Source organism: Pleurodeles waltl, chromosome 8 (genome assembly GCF_031143425.1).
Source record: "Pleurodeles waltl isolate 20211129_DDA chromosome 8, aPleWal1.hap1.20221129, whole genome shotgun sequence".
NCBI lineage: Eukaryota > Metazoa > Chordata > Amphibia > Caudata > Salamandridae > Pleurodeles > Pleurodeles waltl.
In genome coordinates, this window is record NC_090447.1 from 1,222,445,681 (window position 1) to 1,222,464,838 (window position 19,158).

Genomic DNA, 19,158 nt, shown 5'->3' on the forward strand with positions numbered 1-19,158 from the left:
TGAATTTATTTTGTAAGGCTGATCTACTCTATTTCGATCTTTATTACAAAATTATAATTTATGCACGTATTAAGGATATAAAAGCCACAAAATAAAGTGCTAATTAAAAAAGGGCACTTCTATATTAAGTTGTGTGTCTATCACAAGTGAAAAACAGTGATGGAAACTGGTATCTATACATCTACTCTCCTATGGATTTAAATTTGAAGGGAAGAAAAGATCTAAAGGGAAGAAAAAATCAAAGTAAAAAAATCCAAATAAAAAATTCAAACAATCAAAGGTCAAAAGACCGAGAGACCAATTAAGGACAGATCTATATTCTCACAAATTCTTCAAAATCCCGTAAAACACTAAAATTAGCCCTTATAAATGGCGATTATAGAAATTATATTGTGTATAAAGTCCAATAGAGGCAAACTTTTCTACCACTTTTGACCCATCTCCTAATGTTTCATAAATAGAGTACATGTCCTATATTTCGTCATAAATGGACATGTAATTCCGCATCAAGATTGTGCCCCCAGGGAGATTCTGAACCAAGTAGTAAAATCATCTTAGATTCAGTTTGTCTGAGCTCGGATGTTCTATCACCAGCCCTAGGGTTATTTTTTATGGATTTGATACTGTAGAATATTAGTATACTGGAATCCCCTTTATGTATATCCCAAAAATGTTTGGCCAAGGGATATATTCTGTCTTGATTTTTAATGGTTCTAAAATGTTGTAAGAATCTGACTTTTAACTTATGGATGGTACTACCAATATATTTTTTGTGACATCCACATTCAACAACATAAACCACAAATTCAGCATCACAAGTGATACGATCCTTGATGTCACAATGGCGAACATCAAAAGTTTGGTATCTCTGCATGTTTTGTGCATATTTACACGCCTTGCAGTGGCCACACTTCCAAAACCCCAAACTTTTTTTTGCTCAACCAGGTTGTGTTTTCTTTTGTAGAGAAAAAGCTTCTAGTCAAATAATCCCCTAGTGAGCGAGCCTTACGAAAAGTTATGGATGGATGTGGGTCAATGATATCCCTAATATTGGGATCATTCTGTAGAATATGTCAGTTCTTTTGTAATATGGTTTTCAAAGAGCCATGCTGTTGCTTATATTGCAAAAATATTCTAGGGGACAGTTGTTTTGTCTCACTATTTGTAGGTGTGTTATTGAAAAGTAACTCATCTCTGCTTTTATATTTAACTCTGTTCTGTGCATCCACCAAGATTTTGAGAGGATACCCTCTGTTTAAAAATCTTTTTGTCATTGTCCTAATTTCTGAATCATATCTGCTCTCATCGGAGCATATTCTGCGAGCCTGCAGAAACTGGCTATATGGTATACTCCATTTTAGTGTTGTGGGATGTCCACTATTGGCATGCAGAATGGAATTGCATACAGGGGGGTTTGCGATAGATGGTAGTCTCTAATTGATCATTTTTCACTTCTAGTAAAACATCTAAAAATTCAATTGTCTCTCTGCTAAAGGTGGTTTCCAAGTGAATATTAAATTGATGGTCATTCAATATATTTATGCATTCCAGAAGTGGTTGATCAGAGCCATCCCAAATGATAAAGAGATCATCAATATATCGCACCCACAACACGACCCTATCCATGTAGATGCTATTGTTCTCAGACCATGCCACCTCTTTCTGCCACCAGCCCATGTATAAATTGGCATATGTGGGAGCAAAAGAAGCCCCCATAGCCGTCCCTTGTTTTTGCAAAAAGCAATCATTATCAAATAGGAACAGGTTATGGGTCAAACAAAATTGCAACATAGATAGAAGCATGTCTGTATGTTCGAGAAATTCAATGGGTCGTGTTTGTAAGAAGTATCTACATGCTTGTAACCCATATTGATGTTTGATAGTGGTGTACAGAGAGGCCACATCCATGGTGACCATTAGATAATCTCTGTGCCACGGAATATTATGTATCTTAGCCAGGAATCGTTGGTGTCACGTAAATAAGATGGTGGTTCAGTGACAAAGGTGCACAGAAACAAGTCTAAATATTGCGAAGTATTTCTCAGCAAGGACTGGTTCATACTCACTATGGGTCTACCTGGGGGATGTGATTTGTTCTTATGGATTTTGGGCAAAACGTAAATACATGGAATTTTGGGATAATCAATTTTCAAATATATAAGCTCATCATAATCAATAAGTTGTATGAATATATATATATATATATATATATATATATATACACACTCACACACATATATTTATATAGTCATATATATTTATATATTACCCACTGGCGGTCACCAACTACTGGCTAGTTTAGTTAGGATTCCATTTACATAAACAAGGTGTTTTTTGTTTTGCTAATTACATTGGCTCTGTTTGATGAATCTTCACAAAACTATCATGAAACTATCCAAAAGAAAGCACATTTACCTCAGCTCCTTCCTGGAAAAGTTTTGGGGTAATCAGTCAAGGAGGAGCTGGAAAAAAAGGAGGGTAAAAAAAGCACATTTCCCATATGCATTTTCCATAGACTTCCCAAGGCAGTGCTGTCACAAACCATGTTGAAAGGAATTACACCACATTTGACAGAAGCTACAACTTGGTTCACAGATTGTGATTTGGCAAAAATCCATTCATTGATTTTTGAGCAATTCAGGTTGAAACCAATTTGTATATCTGGACAGTTAGGCTTGAGGGACTCTCATGAAAGTCCCTCAAACCCAATTTTAAAAATTAGAGCTTTCTAATTTGCCCAGGGAGTTTTTTACCCTTGGGCCAATGCGCTCCCACAGGAGTAAGACTCCCACAGAAGCAAGGGCTGTAATTGGCTGCCAGAAACATGAGTAAAATGTTGCTGGCAACCATTACATTACCATCTAGAGTTAGGGCTTGAACTAAAGTTTGGTGAACGGGTTATTCGATCACAATCATGACGGATAATCCATCTGCCATATTAAGATCTATGTAGCTTATTATGGGATCGTAATACGGAGAACGAGATATCGGTCACATTTGTGACAGAGTAACCCCCATGCCATACTCTAAATCAGGCCCTTAGTTCCCTGTCCTGAAGTAAAAAAAATAATGTAATGGGGTACGGATACATTACCCCCCCAGACCCAGTTGGGGGGACCCAGAAAAAACAGGTAAAAAAACAAGTCTGAGGTTTTTGCTGCAATCAAAAAGGACTCCCAAGGGATCATGACAAAAGCAACAAAAAAAAGGTAGCTGACATTTTTTTATACACATTGGGAGGAGGACATGAGTGAGAACCTCCTCTCCGAGCCCAATTTGTGCCATGGGGACTCCATCAACCGAACCAGGTATATTATTGAAGGGGAGGGGGCATGTGGCTGCTTTCAGCCTCAGGGACACCACCTGAAAGGGAACCCTGTATTATTTAAGTGGAGGGGGCACGTGGCCCCCCTGCTTGAGTATAAGGAGGCCTCAGGGATCTCATTCCCTAGGGCTGTACTAAAAAATAAAGGGCAGGAGGCTGAATGTCCCATCCTCCAAAAGCCTTAAAAAAGCCCTGGGGACCTCATCCCCCAAGGCTGCTCACTTAGGCCCTCATTACAACATTGGCGGTAAGTGCTGCTTACTGCCATGCTGACTGCCGCCAACATACCGTGACCACGGCAGTATACCGCTATGGGTATTATGACCCACACAGAGAAATCCGCCACTATACAGACACCCACACAAGTCCTCCAGACCAAAGGTCAGTGATAAACTGGCTGTAGCAAAACCCACATGGTTACGCCAACAGAAATACGCCCACAGCATCATGACCCATGAATCACCACGGCGGACATTCAACCATGGTAAACCACTTGCGGTACAGACCGCCACACTCAAAATACACACACTAACAAAACTACACCACATTGGACAATTCAAACTACACACACCTAACACACATACACACACCACACTCACACACCCATAACACTATAAAACACACACCCACAGTACCCACAACCCCTTACAACGAAAACTATATTGCCAACTGAGAGACACACAATCCAGGAGCACCCACTGAATGTGAGCCACATAACACCATCACCCATACACCATCCACGCACCTCACAGCACACACCCCAACACATCACTCCACACACCCTCACACATACCACTCACACACACCCATGGCACCACAAAGACACCCCAGGTTCTCAGAGGAGGAGCTAAGGGTCATGGTGGAGGAAATCATCCGGGTAGAGCCACAGCTATTCGGATCACAGGTGCTGCAGACATCCATTGCTAGGAAGATGGAGCTATGGTGGAGAGTCATGGACAGGGTCAACGCCATGGGACAGTACCCAAGAACAAGGGATGACATCGGGAAGAGGTGGAACGACCTACGGGGGAAGGTACGTTCCGTGGTAGCAAGACACCAGGTAGCTGTACAGAGGACTGGCGGTAGACCCCCACCTCCTCCCCCACAATTAACAACATGGGAGAAGCAAGTCCTGGCGATCATGCATCCTGAGGGCCTTGCAGGATTAGCAGGAGGACTGCACTCTGGTAACTCAAATCTTTACTTCTTTATCCCCCACCCTACCTGCATGCCATCACAAACAACAACCCTTACCCTCACCCCATCACCCCACCTCACATATACCCCACCATCACAACCCACCCATCCCAATACCAAGCCCTGCATGCAACACCAATGTAAGGATCCCATCACAGACCTGTATGGACACCCATCACCACAGCATGCACACTAGTGACAATCACTTTGCCAAACCAAGCACAACTCACACAAGCCAAAGCTGCCTTGCTAATAACAACCATAGAGGGAAACATATCCATGCACACGATGGCACACACAGATACAATAACACTGCATTTACATCCCTACAGGACCACCACTCAACGTAACCGGAGAGGAGGTGCCAGCCACATCCAGTCCCCCCCCCCCCCCCCCCGAAGAGGCCCACAGTGATGACAGCAGCTCTGCACACCTGGATCACTGGACAGTCGGCGACCAAGCCACAGTACCAACCCACCACAGAGCCTCCACCCTCAGGAAACAGCACCACACCACCCACCGAGCGGGCCCATCCCTCTGTCCCTAGGACACGTCAATCAGCAGAGTGTCCATCAATACAGGGACCCCAGGCAACCCCACAAACACAGGGCAATCAGGGACCTGGGGTCGGTGGCAGTGGGCACACGGTTCAGGGGACAGAGACACAGGACAACAGGGAAGCTGGGAGGACTGCTGTGCGACAAGGGAAGGACAAGCCCAGGGAACCGACTCACCAGGGGGTACTCACCAACATCCTAGGAACATACCACCATTCCCAGGAGACCATGGGCCAGCTACTGTACAAGTTGCAGGAGACCCAGCGGCTGCAGGAGGGACAATACCTGGGGATCAGGGAGGACCTGAGGGAGATCCACACCACCCTGGTCACCATTGCAGGGGCGGTGGCAGACATGACCAGCACCATGAAGGAGGCAGTGGCACAACAGCCCTCCACCACTGCCAGCTCTAGTGGACAGGAGGTCCTGCCACAGGACCAACAGGCACCTGCACCCCTTCCCCTGCAGAAGGAGAACCACCCCGCAAACGGTCCCTGTGATCCAGGCAGAAGCCAGAGAACATTGCCAAGACCCCTACCAGGAAATAAGACTCTCCTGATTGTCACCCTTTTGTCCCACTCTGTCACCCTGTCCACCTTGAACTGCCATTGGTCCACTTCCTATGCCCCCTTGGACAATGCACCTGTGATACAAATAGCATGGACTCTACCCTGGACTTTCCTCCATCAGCAACCCAGCCCATTGCAATACCCCCTACACTTATTAGCACCTAAATAAACAACCATGGAACAAATTCAAGTATGGAGTCTGTAAATTCCATGACAAGTGTATTAGTTTCACAAACTGTAAACATTGCAATTCAATGTACTGTAATATTTACATAGGTATGACCTGTAGTGGGCAGCAGTAAACACACCAGGAGCCAGAGTGGGGCACAGAGATCTGACAACAGAGATGCCAAAGGGTACAGTAGGTGGCCATAGAAATAGGGAAATCAGGCTGCCATGTTCAATGTCAAACACAAAACTGCAATGGAAGGTGAAGTGACAGTGTCTTACCTGTTTGTCACTGGAAGTACTGTTGAATGAGTGTAATTCTGTTGTCCACATCTTTTTCCTCTGCCTCCTCCTTCTCACTGTCCACAAGCTCAACCGCTGCCACACGACCATCCCCAGGCTCATCCTCCTGTAGAAAAGGCACCTGGCGTCTCAAGGTTAGGTTGCGCAACATGCAACATGCAACGGTGATCTGGCACACCTTCTTGGGTGAGTAGTACAGGATCCACCTGTCAGATGGAGGGACCGGACTCTGGCCTTCAGGAGGCCAAAGGTTCTCTCAATGATCCTCCTTGTTCGCCCATGTGCTTCATTGTAACGTTCCTCTGCCCTTGTCCTGGCATTCCTCACTGGGGTCAGTAGCCATGAGAGGTTGGGGTAACCAGAGTCACCTACAAATATTCAAGGGATACCTGTTAGCTACACACTCACCCTTAGGGCCAAACCCACACACATATACCAACATTAACTGGGTGGGGAACATGGGCTCACCTATTAGCCACACCCTGTGCCTCTGGAGTTGAGACATCACATATCGAATGCTGCTATTCCTCAAGATGAAGGCATCATGCACTGAGCCTGGATACATGTCATTAACATGGGATATGTACTGGTCCGCCAAACACACCATCTGCACATTCAGAGAGTGAAAGCTTTTCCTATTTCTGAACACTTGGAGGGGAGACAAATGCAATATGTGTACCATCAATGGCACCAAAGATGTTGGGGCTATGTCCCAGGGTATAAAAGTCAGCCTTCACTGTGGCCAAATCCTCCACCTAGGGGAATACGATGTAGCTGCGCATGTGTCTCTGCAGGGCAGACAACACTATGGTCAACACGTTGTAGAACATTGGCTGAGGCATCCCTGATGCCATGGCCCCTGTTGTTTGGAAGGAACAATTTGCCAGGAAATGGAGCACTGACAGGACCTGCACTAGAGGGGGGATACCTGTGGGGTGGCGGGTAGCTGAAATCAGGTCTGGCTCCAATTTGGCGCACAGTTCCTGGATTGTGGCCCTATCAAGTCTGTAGGTCAGGATAATGTGCCTGTCCTCCATTGTCGCCAGGACCACCAAGGGTCTGTACACGGGGGGATGTCTCCATTTCCTAGTCATCCTCACCGGTTGAACTCTAGAGTGAAAAACGGTGAGCAGAGGGTCATATTCACACAAATGTCAATATTCATATGCATTTCTTCCTTTACAGAAACAGTGTGTGAACTCGAGAGTCAGTTGATCTGCCAATGTCTGCTGTGACGCAGTTAGGTGCCATGGCCTGTGCCCCCTGAAATGGCGGCTGCCTGAATTGTGAGGAGAGACAAGTGGAAATGAGGTAATTCCGCTGGCGTTGTGTGCCATTGCGGTCAGCGGTTGATGACCGCCGTGCAACATTGTATTGGTTATCATTGGGCCCTATGGGTTCCAGGAGCCAATGGCGATGTACGCCAGCGGTGATGGTACACTCACTTGCTACCTGACCTTCAACAGGAGAGGACCTACACTGTAAGTGCTGCTGTGACCTGTGTCTGGAAGCGATAATGGCTCGAGTGTCTGGGTAAAGGGCCCCCACCTTGTAGGAGGCTGGCTTACAGTAGGTACCTTGTGGTACTTACACCCTGTGCCAGGTCCAGTTATCCCTTATTAGTAGAATAGAGGTGTTCTAGCAGCTTAGGCTGATAGAAGGTAGCTATAGCAGAGCAGCTTAGGCTGAACTAGGAGACATGCAGAGCTCCTACTATACCATTTATATCATATAGTACTATATCACAAGAAAACACAATACTCAGAGTTACTAAAAATAAAGGTACTTTATTTTAGTTGCAATATGCCAAAAAGTCTCTCAGAGCATACCCTCCCTTAGGAGGTAAGTAGTATACACAAATTATATGTACACAAACCAAAAGCAGGTAAGTAACAGTTAGAAAACTAGTGCAAACAATGTAGAACACAATAGAATGCAATAGGGAGAAATAGGCCTAGGGGCAACACAAACCATATACTCCAAAAGTGAAATGTGAACCACAAATAAATGGACCCCAGGCCTAGTGTAGGTTGTAGAGGGTCGCTGGGACTGTTAGAAAACACTAAGGGTGTCCAAGATACCCAAGACCCTGAAAAGTAGGAGTAAAGTTACCCTACTACCCCAGAAAGACAGTAAACTCAAGATAGGGGATTCTGCAAGGACAACAACTGCAAGCAAAACACTGAAGATGGATTCCTGGACCTGAGGACCTGTAAAGGAAAGGGACCAAGTCCAAGAGTCACGCAAGTGTCCGGGGGGGGCAGGAGCCCACTAAACCCCGGATGAAGGTGCAAAAGGGGTACCTCTGGGTGGAAGAAGCCAAAGATTCTGCAACAACGGAAGGTGCCAGGAACTTCTCCTTTGGTCAGAAGATGTCCCATGGCGGGCTGGAGGATGCAGAGTTGTTTTCACACAGAAATACCGCAAACAAGCCTTGCTAGCTGCAAGAGTTGCGTTTGAGGATTTTGGGTGCTGCTGGGGCCCAGGAAAAACCAGGAGGTCGCCCCTTGAAGGAGGAGACAGAGGGGGCACACAGCAACTCAGGGAGTCCCCGCAGAAGCAGGCTGCACCCACAGAAGTATCTGAACAGGCACTTAGAAGATCTGAGGACAGTGGTTGACTCAGAGTCACAAAGGAGGGTCCCATGACGTCGGAGTCCAACTCAGCAAGTTGGGCAATGCAGGACAGAGTGCTGGGGACCTGGGCTAGGCTGTGCAGGAAGGAAGTCTTGCAAAAGTGCACAGAAGCCCGAGCAGCTGCAGTTCACGCAGTACACAGGATTACTGTCTGGTGTGGGGAGGCAAGGACTTACCTCTACCAAATTTGGACAGAAGGGCCACTGGCCTGTGGGAGACACTTGGACCTAGCTCCTGTGCTCCAGGGACCACGCTCGTCAGGAGGAGAGGGGACCCAGAGGACCAGTGATGCAGAAGTTTGGTGCCTGCGTTAGCAGGGGGAAGATTCCATCGACCCATGAGAGATTTCTTCTTGGCTTCCAGTGCAGGGTGAAGGCAGACAGCCCTCAGAGCATGCACCACCAGGAAACAGTCGAGAAAGCCGGCAGGATGAGGCGCTACAATGTTGCTGGTAGTCGTCTTGCCACTTTGTTACGGTTATGCAGGCGTCCTGGAGCAGTCAGCAGTCGATCCTTGGCAGAAGTCGAAGAGGGAAGTGCAGAGGAATTCTGGTGAGCTTTTGCATTCATTATCTGAGGAATAGCCCAGAGGAGAGACCCTAAATAGCCCACAGAGGAGGATTGGCTATTGAGAAAGGTAAGCACCTATCAGGAGGGGTCTCTGACGTCACCTGCTGGCACTGGCCTCTCAGAGCTGTCCATTGTGCCCTCACACCTCTGCATCCAAGATGGCAGAGGTCTGGGACACACTGGAGGAGCTCTGGGCACCTCCCCTGGGGGTGCTGGTCGGGGGAGTGGTCACTCCCCTTTCCTTTGTCCAGTTTCGTGCCAGAGCAGGGCTGGGGGAATCCCTGAACCGGTGTAGACTGGCTTATGCAGAGAGGGCACCATCTGTGCCCATCACAGCATTTCCAGAGGCTGGGGGAGGCTGCTCCTCATCAGCCCTTCACACCTATTTCCAAAGGGAGAGGGTGTAACACCCTCTCTCAGAGGAAATCCTTTGTTCTGCTTTCCTGGGACAAGGCTGCCCAGGCCCCAGGGGGGCAGAAACCTGTCTGAGGGGTTGGCAGCAGCAGTAGCTGCAGTGGAGACCCCGGAAAGCAAGTTTGCCAGTACCCGGGCTCTTTGCTAGAGACCCGGGGATGCATGGAATTGTTCCCCCAATACCAGAATGGTATTGGGGTGACAATTCCATGATCCTAGACATGTTACATGGCCATGTTCGGAGTTACCTTTGTGACGCTACATATAGACCTATATGTAGTGCACGCGTGTAATGGTGTTCCCGCACTCACAAAGTCCGGGGAATTAGCCCTGAACAATTTGGGAGCACCTTGGCTAGTGCCAGGGTGCTTACACACTAAGTAACCTTGCACCTAACCTTCACCAAGTGAGGGTTAGACATATAGGGGACTTATAAGTTACTTATGTGCAGTGAAAAATGGCTGTGAAATAACGTGGACGTTATTTCACTCAGGCTGCAGTGGCAGTCCTGTGTAAGAATTGTCTGAGCTCCCTATGGGTGGCAAAAGAAATGCTGCAGCCCATAGGGATCTCCTGGAACCGCAATACCCTGGGGACCTAGGTACCATATACTAGGGAATTATAAGGGTGTTCCAGTGTGCCAATCAGAATTTGTAAAATTAGTCACTAGCCTGCAGTGACAATTTTAAAAGCAGAGAGATCATAAACACTGAGGTTCAGAGCCTCAGTGATACAGTTAGGCACCACACAGGGAACACATATAGGCCACAAACTTATGAGCACTGGTGCCCTGGCTAGCAGGATCCCAGTAACACATATCAAACACAATGACAACATAGGGTTTTCACTATGAGCACTGGGCCCTGGCTAGCAGGATCCCAGTGAGACAGTAAAAACACCCTGACATATACTCACAAACAGGCCAAAAGTGGGGGTAACAAGGCTGTAAAGAGGCTACCTTCCTACAAGCCTTCACTTCAGAAAAGTTGGAGAGACTAGTGGATGGGGTCCTACCCCAGTACACTTTACACTATGGTCCTCCAGACAAACAGGCGAGTGCACTGTGAGCATGATGCGTGGGTCATGAATGTATGGATTGCTCAGTGTGTAAGCCCCGTGTAGGGGGGTGGTCTGAGGGGTCCTGGGCAAAGTGCTGCATGTATGGTGGGGAACGTATGTGCGCAAGGGGATGGTAGGGATATGATGGGCCATGAGTATGACAGTCCGGATGGTATGACTAATCCCATTTCTGCTGTATTTTTTTTGCAGGTCAGCACTCATCAGAAAAAGGGTATTTGGCGTGCCATCGCCAAGGAGGTGCGGACCCAGGGGGTCTTTGACAGGCGGAGCACCCACTGCTGCAATCGATGGGAGGACCTGTGCCGCTGGGCAAGGAAGACGGCGGAGGCCCAGCTTAGGGCTGGCCTCTCAACGAGGAAGGGGTGCCGTTCGTACTCTGACCCCCCTGATGTTCTGCCTCCTGGTGGTGGCCTATCCGGAGTTGGATGGGCGCTTGAAGGCATCACAGCAGCCACAAGGGGGTGAGTACAGATTCAGAATCATGACTTTGCTTGTGTTAAGGTTTTACCTAGGTGGGTTATGTGGGCTGTGGGTGCCCCTAGGCCAGGGTGAACATGGTAGAGTATGTTCAATGATGGGCAAGATCAGATGCAATCCAACTCCAATAGTGTTAGTGGGCATCTACTACTGGGCAGGGTCCTGTGGGTTTCAGATGTGCAGCTAATGGCGTTAGACATTGTACCCCATGGGCTGATGACTAGCCTTGTAACTGGTAGTGCATGGCCTAGTGCATAGGACTGTTCCCTGTGTGTTGTGTACGCCAACGGTAGTGTTGTTGCTGGCATTGACCAAGTGTATCCTCTGTCTCTCCCCCCCTTTTTGTTTTGTCACCCTGTCCTTCTGTGCATTAGCATCATCTGGCAGAGGAGCAGAGGCACCGGCGATGGAGGGAGCTGCATCCCACATGGGCCTGGAGACGGAATCCACCGACGGTGAGGGCACCAGTGGGACGGAGGGTGAGGGGAGCACCATGACGGAGACAGGAGGGGACACTACCAACAGTGACTCCTCCTCCGATGGAAGCTCCCTGCCGGTGGCAGACCTCTGTGCCCACTCCAACAACAGGTACAGCTGCCACCCCCTGTACCAGCCCTGCCCTCCCAGTAGCCTCTCAGCGTGTTTCCCATGCCCGCTCACCCAGGGGGGTGAGCACCTCCTTCGCCCCAGGCACCTCAGGCCGTGCCCCAGTCAGCCCTGCTGCCCTCAGGGAGGAGGCTATTGACCTCCTGAGATCCTTCTCTGTTGGGCAGTCAACCATACTGAATGCCATCCAGGGTGTAGAAGGGCATTTGCAACAAACAAAAGCATACCTGGAGGGCATTCACTCTGGCGTGGCCGCCCAACAGAGTGCATTCCAGGCTCTGGCCCCCGCTCTGATGGCAGCCATTGTCCCTGTCTCCAGCCTCCCCCCTCCAACTTCCTCTACCCAGTCGCAATCCCCTCAACCCCAGCCTATCCCAAGCACACCTTCAGACCAGCAATCACTCAAATCAACACACAGACGTGGTTCAGGCAAACACAAGCACCACACTTCATCTTACAGGCACTTACACAAGCACCATCCTCATGCAGACACACCAACATCTACTGCCTCCACTGTGTCCCCCTCCTCCTCCTCGTCCACCCCCCTCCCAGTAGCGTCTCCACTCACACCTGCATGCACTATATCCTCATCCACTACCTCCATCACCAGCATGCCTATCACTACACGCCCCTCAAAGGCAGTCAACACCCCCACATCCTGTGTCCTCTCCCACTGTGTCTTTGACCCCTCCTCCCAAAGTACACAAACACAAGCACACACACACCCAATAGCCATCCACCTCACAACAGCATCCAGCCCATACACCTGCACCCAAACACAGCAGACTGACACCTCCTACAAAAACTCCCTCTTCCTCCACTCCCAAACCTTCATCCTCTTCCATCCTCAGTGCCCCTAAGAAACTTTTCCTCGCCAACATTGACCTATTCCCTATCCCTCTCCCCGTCCTTCACCTCGGGACAGGGTGGCCAGAACCCAGCCCAGCACCTCAGCCATCCAGTCCACAGCCACTGTGGTTTCTGCAGCTGTGAGAGTCTCCAAGGAGGAACCCGTCAGCCCAGCCAGTGTGCCAGGAACACCTGCCAAGGCCAAGAAGGGTCCACCACCTGGCAAGGGCAAGAAGGGGACAGCAGCCAGCAAGGGGAAGGAGGCAGGACCAGCCAGCAAGGGCAACTCAAAGATTCCAGCTGGCAGAAGCAATGAGTCACCACCATCCGCCAAGGGCAGGAAGGGGCACAGAACACCAGTGTAGGAAGTTGGCTCTGTATGTGCTATTTCAAAGTAAGGAATAGCATGCACAGAGTCCAAGGGTTCCCCTTAGAGGTAAGATAGTGGCAAAAAAGAGATAATACTAATGCTCTATTTTGTGGTAGTGTGGTCGAGCAGTAGGCTTATCAAAGGAGTAGTGTTAAGCATTTGATGTACATACACACAGGCAATAAATGAGGAACACACACTCAAAGACAATTCCAGGCCAATAGATTTTTGTATAGAAAAATATATTTTCTTAGTTTATTTTAAGAACCACAGGTTCAAATTCTGCATGTAATATCTCATTTGAAAGGTATTGCAGGTAAGTACTTTAGGAACTTTGAATAATCACAATAGCATATATACTTTTTACATAAAACACATATAGCTATTTTAAAAGTGGGCACTTAGTGCAATTTTAAACAGTTCCTGGGGGAGGTAAGTTATTGTTAGTTCTTGCAGGTAAGTAAACCACCTATGGGGTTCAAATTGGGGTCCAAGGTAGCCCACCGTTGGGGGTTCAGAGCAACCCCAAAGTCACCACACCAGCAGCTCAGGGCCGGTCAGGTGCAGAGGTCAAAGAGGTGCCCAAAACACATAGGCTTCAATGGAGAAGGGGGTGCCCCGGTTCCAGTCTGCCAGCAGGTAAGTACCCGCGTCTTCGGAGGGCAGACCAGGGGGGTTTTGTAGGGCACCGGGGGACACACAAGTCAGCACAAAAAGTACACCCTCAGCAGCGCGGGGGCGGCCGGGTGCAGTGTGCAAACACGCGTCGGGTTTCCAATAGGTTTCAATGAGAGACCAAGGGGTCTCTTCAGCGGTGCAGGCAGGCAAGGGGGGGGCTCCTCGGGGTAGCCACCACCTGGGCAAGGGAGAGGGCCTCCTGGGGGTCACTCCTGCACTGGAGTTCCGATCCTTCAGGTCCTGGGGGCTGCGGGTGCAGGGTCTTTTCCAGGCGTCGGGATTTCAGAGTCAGGCAGTCGCGGTCAGGGGGAGCCTCGGGATTCCCTCTGCAGGCGTCGCTGTGGGGGTTCAGGGGGGACAACTTTGGTTACTCGCAGTCTTGGAGTCGCTGGGGGGGTCCTCCCTGTAGCGTTGTTTCTCCACCAGTCGAGTCGGGGTCGCCAGGTGCAGTGTTGCAAGTCTCACGCTTCTTGCGGGGATTGCAGGGGTCTTTAAATCTGCTCCTCTGGAAACAAAGTTGCAGTCTTTGTTGAACAGGGCCGCTGTTCTCTGGAGTTTCTTGGTCTTTTGGAAGCAGGGCAGTCCTCTGATGATTCAGAGGTCGCTGGTCCTGGGGAAAGCGTCGCTGGAGCAGTTGTCTTCCGAAGGAGGGAGACAGGCCGATAGGGCTGGGGCCAAAGCAGTTGGTGTCTTCTTCTTCTCTGCAGGGTTTTTCAGCTTAGCAGTCCTCTTCTTCTTTAAGTTGCAGGAATCTAAATTCTTAGGTTCAGGGGAGCCCTTAAATACTAAATTTAAGGGCGTGTTTAGGTCTGGGGGGGTTAGTAGCCAATGGCTACTAGCCCTGAGGGTGGGTACACCCTCTTTGTGCCCCCTCCCAAGGGGAGGGGGTCACATTCCTATCCCTATTGGGGGAATCCTCCATCTGCAAGATGGAGGATTTCTAAAAGTCAGAGTCACCTCAGCTCAGGACACCTTAGGGGCTGTCCTGACTGGCCAGTGACTCCTCCTTGTTTTTCTCATCTCTCCTGGACTTGCCGCCAAAAGTGGGGGCTGTGTCCAGGGGGCGGGCATCTCCACTAGCTGGAGTGCCCTGGGGCATTGTAACACGAAGCTTGAGCCTTTGAAGCTCACTGCTAGGTGTTACAGTTCCTGCAGGGGAGAGGTGTGAAGCACCTCCACCCAGAGCAGGCTTTGTTTCTGTCCTCCGAGAGCACAAAGGCTCTCACCGCATGGGGTCAGAAACTCGTCTCTCAGCAGCAGGCTGGCAGAGACCAGTCAGTCCTGCACTGAACAATTGGGTAAAATACAGGGGGCATCTCTAAGAGGCCCTCTGTGTGCATTTTTTAATAAATCCAACACTGGCATCAGTGTGGGTTTATTATTCTGAGAAGTTTGATACTAAACTTCCCAGTATTCAGTGTAGCCATTATGGAGCTGTGGAGTTCGTTTTTGACAGACTCCCAGGCCATATACTCTTATGGCTACCCTGCACTTACAATGTCTAAGGTTTTGCTTAGACACTGTAGGGGCATAGTGCTCATGCATCTATGCCCTCACCTGTGGTATAGTGCACCCTGCCTTAGGGCTGTAAGGCCTGTTAGAGGGGTGACTTACCTATGCCATAGGCAGTGTGAGGTTGGCATGGCACCCTGAGGGGAGTGCCATGTCGACTTAGTCATTTTCTCCCCACCAGCACACACAAGCTGGTAAGCAGTGTGTCTGTGCTGAGTGAGGGGACCCTAGGGTGGCATAAGACATGCTGCAGCCCTTAGAGACCTTCCCTGGCATCAGAGCCCTTGGTACCAGGGGTACCAGTTACAAGGGACTTACCTGGGTGCCAGGGTTGTGCCAATTGTGGAGACAATGGTACATTTTAGGTGAAAGAACACTGGTGCTGGGGCCTGGTTAGCAGGGTCCCAGCACACTTCTCAGTCAAGTCAGCATCAGTATCAGGCAAAAAGTGGGGGGTAACTGCAACAGGGAGCCATTTCTTTACAACCAGCCATGGCACTTCAACCGTCCGACGCTCCAGGTGAAGGCCTGGAGGTTACCACCACAACTGCCAGCACCGCCACCTGTAACGCGGCCAACCCCGCCACCTGCACCGTGGCCCAGCACCGACACCTGCTCCGCCGCCAGTAGCACCACTGCCAGCAGCAGCAGTCCCAGTGGGCAGCCGTCTGAGGCAGCAGGTGAAGCCCTGGAGGCTACCACCACCACTGCCTGCACCACCACCTGCACCGTGGGCAGCACCGCCACCTGCCCCGCCGTCAGCAGCACCACTCGCAGCAGCAGCCCCAGTGGGCAGCCGTCCGAGGCTGCAGGTGAAGGCCTGGAGGCTACCGCCACCACTGCTTGCACCGCCACCTGTAGTGCAACTGGCATACACTGAGCAGTCGTCACAGCTGGAGAGCAGTGTGTAGTGGTGACTACATGGGCTGCATTGCGTCCTGGACCCTGCAACACCTGTCGGTGTGACACCTAGGTGAGAGACTGTGACCTTGCCCCATCCAGGATGAAGCACACTGGGCACAAGGCCCCCTCCAAAACAAGTGGAAGAACGCATCCACTAGAGAAACTGTGGCCTTGCACTCCCCAGGACCAAGCAGTGGGCAAACCACCCACTAGAGAGACTGTGGCTTTGCACTCCCCGGGACCAAGCAGTGGGAAAACTACCCACAAGAGAGACTGTGGCCTTTCACTCCCCAGGACCAAGCAGTGGGCATGGAGCCCCCTCCAGACCAGTGGCGTTATACCATCTTCCGTCTGAGGTGCCCCCCACTCCCCATCCCCCTGAGGTGCCTGTGTGTTTTCGACCTGATGCCCCTGCAGTGATCTCTCCATATTGAGGCAGGAGTCAGGTGTGGCCTTGGCCTATGTGTTTTGGCCCAGTGGGCCACAGACATTTTGGAGTGGGCATTGTCCCTCCTTTTGCATATATTGTATATATTGTACATACCATATATTTCTTTATGAAAGTATTTCTAAAAGTTACTAATATTGCACTCATTTTACTCTATTCCTTTTGTCCTTGCGTTATTCCAGAGGCTTACAGGGTGTATATGTAATGTTGTTGCATGTGTTTGTGTGTATAGTGTTGGGGGTGAGGGTGGGGGTGTTGCGTGTTGCGTATGTGTGTCACTCTCTTTTTCCTCCCTGCCTCCCCTGTGTGCTAGGTGCAGTACTCACCGTCGTCTTGTTCGCCGGCGTTCATGTTCCTGGTGTATGAGAAGGTACACCAGCATGGGGAGCACCTGCTTTTCGGGCTCCATGGCATCCTGGTTCTTCCTTGAGTGTCGAGAGGTGAGTCGTTCCCTTCTGTGTTCTGTTTCCGCTGTGCTTTTGATGGCGTTGGTACCGCCCCGGAAAAGCTGGCAGATGGGCGTGTTGTAATGCAGTGGGCGGTACATTGTCTTCCGCCTGGCTGTTGGCGGTTACCGCCGTGGTGTTTGTTGCTACCGCCATGGCGGTCAGAGTGTTAAAGTGGCTGTATATGTTGGCTGTTTCCACCGTGGTCATGATTACATTTTTTTTACCGCCGGCCTGTTGGCGGTACTACGACCGCTTTATCACCGACCGCCAGCATTGTAATGAGGGCCTTAATGTGTCCTGGATCACCTCAGTGATTGTCTCAGGGATTCCATCCCCAAAACACAGTAGTCTGGCAGGAGCATTTTTAAATCTCCTACCAAACAGAAGCAAACACTTAGGGCCTGATTTAGATCTTGCTGGTAACAGGTCCGTCCCCACTTTTTTGACAGATAGCCCATCTGCAGGTGTGGTGGTCCGCCCAACGGATTTAGATTTGGTGGTCCCGTAGACCCATCAACTCCAACACAGATTACCATTCACTGCACTACACCATGGGAAACAGTGGCTGGTCACTCCTGCCACACTTACCGCTGTTCCAATTTGGAAGTCCCTTACCGCCAAGCAAAATGTGGTAGTCTGACCTGCAAGTCTGACTTAGTGAATTGAGTGAGAAAAGTGGTGAATACTTCCTACAACCTCCCGTTGCTGGACACAAAGGTAGGGAACCTGCATTGGCTGTGTAAGTTGGGGGGGTCACTGCACATGAGCTTAGGACCACTGCAGACATCTACATTGGTCAGTAATTATTTTAGATTACTGGGACATTCATATGACGGGGACACAAGTGGGACAAACGCGGATGGGCACACACTGGTACACAACACATTTCACACACATACACATATGTCAATTGGTGTCAGTATTCATTACCAAATGAACGCTGGCACCACAATGACAGTACAATCACACCTGCCAAATGTGTCCATGTGTGCACATTGCAAGGGGACATGTACCTGTCATGTTGTGCTTCAGGTTGTGTGTGAGTCAGTGTGTGTATGCATGTGTGTGATGCAATGGGTTCGTTGAGGTGGAGGCAGGGTGCTGTGGCAGTGTCAGTATGTGTTCCACCTGCATATGGCATTGATGTTGTGTATGTTGTGTAGTGTGTTGCGTTGCTATGTGCAATCTTAAGGTGAGTCATGTTGTGTTTTGGTCATGTAGGTATGAAGTGTGAGTGTGTTTGTGCAGATGAGTGTGTAGTTGTGTTGGTTGTTGTGGAGTGTCATGTGTAGGTGCAGTGTCGCTAGTGTGTGTATGTTGCATTATGGATATATGGTAATATGTGTTTGTGGCATGTACATTTTGTGTTGTGGTGGAATGGCAATAGATCATAGTGCGTGTGTGGTGTGTTGTGCTGTTTGAGATGAAGGGGGACATATATGGCAAAGATACCATGTGTGTGTGTAACTTATCTCTATTCCATAGCCACTGCCATTGTCCGATGTCCATTGGGTCTCACAATACCCTTCCTCTGTCAGCAAACCTCCTGCAGGACTGTAACATCTAAATACGGTGGGCAGAACACCATTGACTTGACGGTGTTCTCAGGTCCTCCACTGCAGCGGTTTGGTAGTAACACTGCCAAGATCCAAATCAGGCCCTAAGTCTGCTCCCAGCCATAGGGAGATTTAAAGATGCTCCCACAGATTGGGAACAGACTTTTGTTCTGTGTTCAAAACACATATTGCACCTGTCCGCAGGGAGCAAGAATGAGTAGCTACTCCCTCCAGGGGGGAGCAATGCTCGCTACCGCAACATGAGGAGAGCTGGCTGGGGCTGTGGGCACCCTGGGGATCCCCCTGCAGCCCACAGCATATGGTGTGTGGGTGCCCCAGGTGGCAACCATCCCTGACCCCTGGGGATGGAGTCCTCGGGCCCAAGGAGCTCTAGGGGGCTGCATGACTACCTCCCCTGTTAAAATGAATATGGCCCTGGGGGATGGGATCACCAGGGCCTAATGAGGATCAGGGAGAGGGGGCTGTGCACCC

At 49.8% G+C, this 19,158-nt stretch overlaps 1 long non-coding RNA gene across 1 annotated transcript in view; it reads left to right on the plus strand.

Moving 5' to 3' along the window:
* LOC138250535 (uncharacterized) overlaps positions 1–19,158 on the plus strand; it is a 398,045-nt gene that overhangs the window by 137,536 nt on the left and 241,351 nt on the right. The gene's annotated exons all lie outside the window — the stretch shown is intronic.